Source organism: Arachis ipaensis, chromosome B1 (assembly GCF_059453495.1).
Source record: "Arachis ipaensis isolate K30076 ecotype BB chromosome B1, ASM5945349v1, whole genome shotgun sequence".
Classification (NCBI taxonomy): Eukaryota; Viridiplantae; Streptophyta; class Magnoliopsida; order Fabales; family Fabaceae; genus Arachis; species Arachis ipaensis.
In genome coordinates this window covers 112,655,479-112,662,980 of record NC_142436.1, presented here as the reverse complement: position 1 = coordinate 112,662,980, position 7,502 = coordinate 112,655,479, and the positions used below count along the sequence as shown (strand labels likewise).

Sequence of the window (7,502 nt, the reverse complement as noted above, 5' to 3'; positions counted from 1 at the left end):
TGGCCAAGAACGGCCTTCCCAGGATGATGGAAGTCTTGGCTTCCTCCAGCATGTCCAGCACTACAAAATCTGCTGGGAAGATGAAATCTCCCACTTTCACCAGCAAATCTTCTACTATGCCATGAGGGAACTTGAACGATCTGTCTGCCAGTTGTAGGGCCATCTTTGTTAGTTTAGCCTCTTCAATCTTCATTTTTCTCATCATGGCTAATGACATCAAATTTATGCTGGCTCCTAAGTCACATAGAGCCTTTTCCACTGTGATTTCCCCTATGATACAAGGGATCTGAAAGCTCCCCAGATCCTTCAATTTCTGGGGTAGTTTATGCTGAATGATAGCACTACATTCTTCGGTTAGTATCACAGTCTCGCTGTTCTTCCAGCTTCTCTTCTTAGTCATTAGCTCCTTTAAAAACTTGGCGTAGAGGGGCATTTGCTCTATTGCTTCAGCAAAAGGTATGTTGATTTATAGTTTCTTGAAGATTTCCAAAAATCTCAAGAACTGGCTGTCATCCCCCTTCTTCTTTAATTGCTGAGGGTATGGGACTCTTGGGACGTCTGGCTTCAGCACTCCTTCCCCTTTTTGTGAACTCAAAGTGGGAACTCGAGCTCCATCCTGCTCTTCTTCCTTTTCATTTGAGTCCTTTTCTTGTGGTTTCTGGGGGTTTCCTTCAGTTCTTTCCCACTCCGAAGGATGATAGCCTGACACTCCTCCCTTTGGGTTGAGTTAGTATTGCTGCGAAGGTTGTGGCTGGGAATTTGCTTGAATAGGTAGCCAATTTGTGTCTCAAGTTTCTTGATGGCAGTATCCTGATTCTGCATATTAGACATCACTTCTTCTCAGAACGCTTTACTGTCTTGAATCTCTTTGCATATACCTTCAAGTAGGTTCTCAATCCTTGAGAGTCTGTCATCAGATGATGGTGGGTTGGGGTTGGATGGATGAGAAAGGTTAGTTTGGCTTTGGTAGAAGTGTTGAAAGGGGTGGTTATGTGGATACTGATATGGTCTAGGTGTGGCATGTTGGTGAGCTAAGTTATTGGGATTTGGACGTCTTTGATCTATGCCTTGGTCTTGTTGATTTCCCCACCCAAAGTTTTGGTGGTTTCTCCATCCAGGGTTGTAGGTTTTGGAGTATGGATCATGGTTTTGCCTAGGTGAATTCCCAATGTAGTTGGCTTACTCCTGACTACCCTCTGCTTCTTCATTCACTTCTTCTTGGGTCGTTGATGAGGTGGTGATTGCTGCTACTTGGTTCCTCTCTATCTTCTTGGTGAGGTCAACCAACTGCTTGGTTATGAGCTTGTTTTGGGCCAGCAGTGCATCAACATTGTTTAGCTCCATCACCCCTCTAGTGTTCCCTCTTTCGGAGGCATAGAAGTAGTCATTCTCTGCTACAGTTTCAATGACATCTATGGCCTCCTTAACGGTCTTCTTCTTGTTCAGAGATCCCCCGGATGAGTGGTCTACTGCCTTCTTTGATTCATAGGAAAGGCCTTCATAGAAAATGTGTAGCTGCACCCATTCATTGAACATATCTGGTGGACACCTCCTTGTTAGGTCCTTAAACCTCTCCCATGCTTCATATAGAGTCTCACCATCCTGCTGCCTGAATGTTTGTACCTCAGCTCTCAGCCTGTTAATCCGTTGAGGAGGATAGAATCTTGCCAAGAATTTGTTTATCATATCTTCCCAGGTTGCTAAACTCTCCTTTGGGAAGGACTCCAGCCATTTAGATGCCTTGTCCTTGAGTGAAAAAGGGAACAGAAGTAGTCTATAGGTGTCAGGATGAATACCATTAGACTTCACAGTATCGCATATCCTCATAAATGTGGTTAGGTGATGATTGGGGTCTTCTTGGACACTCCCTCCGAATGAACAATTATTCTGAACAAGAGTGATGAGTTGTGGCTTTAGTTCAAAGTTGTTGGCATGTATGGTTAGCTTTTGGATGCTACTTCCACAATTTCCTGGGTTTGGGTTCATGTAAGAACCCAGAACTCTTCTCTCTTGCCCAGCATGATTTGCTAGACCCTCTCTGCCATGGTTGTGAGCCTCTTCTTCATGATGGTTCTCCATGTTTTCATCCATTTTTGGTTCAAAATATTCTTCCTCTTCCTCAGCACCAACTACTCTCTTTCCTCTTGCTTCCCTCCTTAATCTAAGGAAGGTCCTCTCAGGTTCAGAATCAAATAAAGTTGAAGCCCCGCTTCTTCTCCCTGTCATACAACCAACAAGGCACAAGCAAGGAAATAGATCCAGAAACTATTCTAAAAAAATGTTGTTAGTGTGAGTGATGCAATATATCAAACAGTTAGTGGGTGAGTGAAACAGAGTGTAAACAACTGAAATAAAGGGGTTAAAGGGATGGGAATACAAAACAACTGAAACCGAAAGTAAAGTGCTCAAACAGAAATTTAAATCAACAGAATAACAAATGCTCAATCTAGTGATCCTCCAACTTAATCATTGTTGATACAAAATCAATCCCCGGCAACGGCGCCATAAACTTGATACGCACAAAAACTTGTCTCTCAACAATTTTCCTTCGGCAAGTGTACCGAATTTGTCGTCAAGTAAAAACTCACAATAGAGTGAGGTCGAATCCCACAGAGATTGATTGATCAAGCAACTTTAATTAGAGGAATTTTCTAGTTGAGCGAACCAGAATTTGATTTGAGATTTACAGAAAATTAGATGGCGGGAAAGTAAATAACAGGAAAAGTAAATGCTAGAAATAAAGAGCTGAATGTAAATAGCGGAAAGTAAATTGCAGAATCTTAAATGGGAATGGGGTAATTGCTCATAAAAGTAAATGGCAGAAATTAAAGAGAATGGGTAAGATCAGAAATGGGAGTTCATTGGGCTCAGGAGATGTTGCATTCTCCGGATCAAGTTCATTTTCATCTCTTCCTCAATCAATGCATTCATTGATCTCCTTGGCAATCTTAAGTGATCGAATTCCAATTTCTTGGTAATTCAATCTCTCAAATCTTGATCAATAGCCAATTCCTTGGTCAATTGCTCATGAGAAGAGATGAAGTATGGTCACTGATTATACCACATGCATTTCCCAAATCAGGTGTTGGTAGGATTATAGCCACATATCCATCCAAACCCAATTTAGTCCATCATGAGAAAGCATTTCTAGCATGATCTCTTCATTCCTCTTTCAAGGTTCAGAAGAGATCCAAGTATGAATAGCTTCTTTTCCAAGATAACTACCCAATTGGATGAAGATCGAAAGCTTTCAAGTAAAATCAAGAGAAAAGATAGAAGAAGGAGAATGAAAACTAATATTGATCCATCAAATTACAACAGAGCTCCCTAACCCAATGAAAGGGGTTTAGTTGTTCATAGCTCTAGAAGATGAAAACAAAGATGGAGAATACATGATGAAAGTAAAACTAGAAGTGCAGAGAAAGTAAAATACAGAGAGTAGTTCTATGCCAAAGGCTCCCTAAAGTTTCCAACCCTCAAACTAATTCAAAGCTACTCCTATATATACTACTCTTCCGATCTTCTAGTTGGCTCTTGAAGTCTTGGGTATGGGCCTCTGAATCTTGAGTTTGAAGCAGTTATCCTTTTCATTGGGCTTAGCTTTGCTTGCAGAGAGAAAAGGTGAAGTAGGCAGGGACTTTGACTCAGGATGTTAGTGGTGTCAACGTTAAGTGAAAGTGTGGGTTCGAGAACGTTAGTGACAATCACCTTTTTCACTAACGTTCCTAACCCAAATATGATCACGTTGACTTCAACGTTAGTGGCACTAACGTGACCACTAACTTTGCCTCTTGGTCCTTCGCACACGTTATTGGGACTTACCTTTCCCAATAACGTGGAGAGTCCTCCCTTGTCCCTACGTTAGCGTCCACGTTAACTAGGTTAACGTGGCTTCTAACGTAGTAATGCCAACCCTTCGAGAACATTAGTGACACTTACCTTTGTCACTAACGTTCCAATGTGCCCCTATTTCCCACGTTAGAGTCCACGTTAACTAAGTTAACGTGGCTTCTAACGTAGTCATGCTAGCCATCTCCAACATTAGTGACAAAGGTGAGTGTCACTAACGTTAGCTCATCATCTCTTTATCCACGTTAGCTTCCACGTTAACTAAGTTAACGTGGGAGTTAACGTTGCTCATGGTGGCTCTTGGTGGTTCACCCCAACGTTAGTGACACTGTAAGTGTCACTAACGTTGGCTATCAATTGCTCTCTCCACGTTTGCTTCCATGTTAATTAAGTTAACGTGGGAGTTAACGTGGCTTATGGAGGCTTGGCCAACGTTAGTGACAAAGGTGAATGTCACTAACATTGGCTTCTCTTTTGCTTCTTAACGTTAGAGTCCACGTTAACTAAGTTAACGTGGCTCTTAACGTGGCCACTTATGAGCTTGGTCCAATGTTAGTGACAAAGGTAAGTGTCACTAAAGTTGGCTCCATTTACTTTCTTCCACGTTAGAGTTCACGTTAACTTAGTTAACATGACTCTTAACGTGGGTTATGATGGCTTCGAGGGCATTATTGGCGATTACTTTTCTCATTAACGTTGCAAGCTAGCTCCCATTCCACGTTAGTGGTCACGTTAGTTAGACTAATGTGGCTGCTAACGTGGTTCTTCCTTGCTTCCTTTGTCCTGAAATCAAGCAATAAAGTGCATCAAAGTTCTAATCCAAATCATGAGACATGCATCCTCTAATTTGTCATATAATTCATGCAAAATTCTTATGAAATCATGTAAAGTGCACAATGTATGCTTGAATCAAGATGTAAGTGAATATCTACCCAAAACTAGCTTATTTTCTAAGAAAATGCATGAAACTACCTTAAAAACAGTAAAGAAAAGGTCAGTGAAATTGGCCAAAATGCCCTGGCATCAGATGCTGCATGGCTTTGATAGCATTTAACTTGAACTCATCCTCATTGACCCTCAGGGTTACTTCCCCCTTTTGGACGTCAATGAGAGTTCGTCCATTTACTAGGAAAGGTCTTCCTAGAATGAGAGTAGCACTCCTGTGCTCCTCCATTTCCAGCACTACAAAGTCAGTGGGAAAGGCGAATGGCCCAACCCTGACAATCATGTCTTCAATCACGCCTGATGGTTATTTAATGGAGCCATCAGCAAGTTGGAGATATATCCGGGTTGGTTTGACTTCTTCAGTTAAACCAAGCTTTCTAATAGTGGATGCAAGTATTAGGTTGATGCTTGCCCTAAGATCACATAAAGCTGTCTTGGTGCAATTACCCTCTAATGTGCATGGTATCATAAAGCTCCCGGGATCTTTAAGCTTTTCTGGGAAGCTTTTTAGAATGACTGCACTACATTTTTCAGTGAGGAGAACTCTTTCAGTTTCTCTCCAATCCTTCTTATGACTCAAGATCTCTTTCATGTACTTGACATAAGAGGGTATTTGCTCAAGTGATTCTGCAAACGGAATCTTTATTTCAAGAGTCCTGAGATAGTCTGCAAAGCGGGCAAATTGCTTATCCTGCTCCTCTTTGTGGAGTTTTTGAGGATAAGACATCTTGGCTTTGTATTCCTCAACCTTAGTTGCTGCAGGTTTATTTCCTACAGAGGTGGTTGGAGAAGCCTTTTTAGAGGGGTTGTTATCAGCATTTGTGTGTGTTTGATCCCTCACTAGCATTTGAATGCCAGGGTTAAAAGCTGGATTGGAATTGGACACCAACTCCTTACTTGTTTCTGGCGTTTGAACGCCAGAATTGAGCTTCCATTGGGCATTTGACGCCAACTCCCTACCTGTTTCTGGCGTTTGAATGCCAGAACTGTGCGTGGGTTGGGCGTTTAACGCCAACTTTGCATCCTTTTCTGGCGTTTGAATGCCAGAGTTGTTCCTCTCTGGGCTCTTACTGTCCTCAGAGGGATTTTGTATAATATTTTGCTCATCCTCTGTCAGTTGTTCTTTTCTTGGCTTTCTACTACTATGAAGTGAGGTATTTAATGTTTTCCCACTTCTTAATTGAACTGCCTGGCACTCTTCTGTTATTTGCTTTGATAACTGCTGTCTTGTCTAATTCAATTGTGCTTCCATATTTTTATTAGCTTTTTTAGTGTCTTTGATGTGGCGGAAATTGGCGAGTTAAGAAATTATTATAAGAAATACATTGCAAGTACAGTTCTTAACCAACCAGAAATCCGCTTATCAATTTAGAAGGGTTGTCACAAAATTTAAATTAAAATACTGGGAGTATGAATCCCAGGTCGTCTCCCAACGAGTTGTAGAGAGATGTGCTATTTTATTAATTAGATGTTTTCAAAAATGGTTTGAGTTGAATAACAGGAAATTAAATTGGAAAATTTATGTAATTTAAATAAAAACCTTGACTGGGAGTAGATTAGTTGGAAGCCCTATTCTTGTTGGATTATTCTCAAGATTAATTGATAATTGAGGGTTGTTCTGTTTAGTTATCCCTTACTAGGTAAGGGAAAGTCAAGCAAGTTGGAAAGCTATTTCTATTCACAAATTTCAATCCACTCAATTGAAAAGGATTGGTGTCAGTGACTAGAGGGAAATCCAACAATAAACCCAATTACAATTTTTCTTTTAAGCATTCCAACTCAAGGTCTTCCTTTCAATCAACTCCCATCCAAGTTATGGAACTACTCGCTCATTGTAAATGTAGAATTCATAACATAGGAAAGGGAATTATAGAAAGACATGATAAATAATAATCAAAGGGATCAATTAGAAATAAAAATAGTTCTTGTATTAATAAATTCTAAAAATAATCCAATAATAATTCTGAGTAAACAAAGGACATGGAAGAGTAAGAGACAGGTAAAGAAAACAAACGAGAATGACGAAGTCTTGCTGAGGTAATAACTCTTCTCAATATCCCAATGCGAAAAGCAATAAAAGTAAAATCCTAAGAACTATGAATGTGTAGAGAGAAAACCTAGAGGAGGAGTAAAAAACTAGATCTAAAACTGAGAATTGTCTGTAATGAATGTTCTCTTTCGTTTCTGCATGTTCCCTGGCTCTAGTTTACTTTTCTGGGCCAAAAACTGGGTCAAAACAAGGCCTAAAATTGCCCCCAGCGAATTCTGCAGATCGCGCGTGTCACGCGATCGCGTCATTCATGCGGACGCGTCATCCAGCGTTTTGCCTTGCCACGCGTGTGCGTCGTCCACACCTCCGCATGACTTGTGCAATTCCGATCCGCGCGGTCGCGTGAGCTATGCGTCCGCGTCACTACGATTTTCTCTATGTCGCGCGATCGCGTGAGCCATGCGTCCGCGTCACTTCTCGCTGGTCATCTCCTCCATTTCTTGTGTTCCTTCTACTTTTGCAAGCTTCCTTTCCAATCTCCAAGTCATTCATACCCTGTGAAGCCTGAAACACTTAACACACAGATCACGGCATCGAATGGAATAAAGGAGAATTAAAATACATAATTAAAAATCCCTAGGAAGCAAATTTTCAATCATGGAATAATTTTAGGAAAGAATTTTAAATGCATGCTAATCATATGAATAAGTGGATAAAG

The 7,502-nt window shown here is 40.8% G+C and overlaps 1 non-coding gene across 1 annotated transcript; it reads left to right on the top strand.

The window, feature by feature from the left end:
• The first annotated feature begins 1,531 nt into the window (after positions 1-1,531).
• On the top strand, positions 1,532-1,638 carry LOC148577963 (small nucleolar RNA R71). The gene has a single exon (XR_015904268.1). It is a non-coding gene; the product is annotated as a small nucleolar RNA R71 (small nucleolar RNA).
• Positions 1,639-7,502: the final 5,864 nt, after the last annotated feature.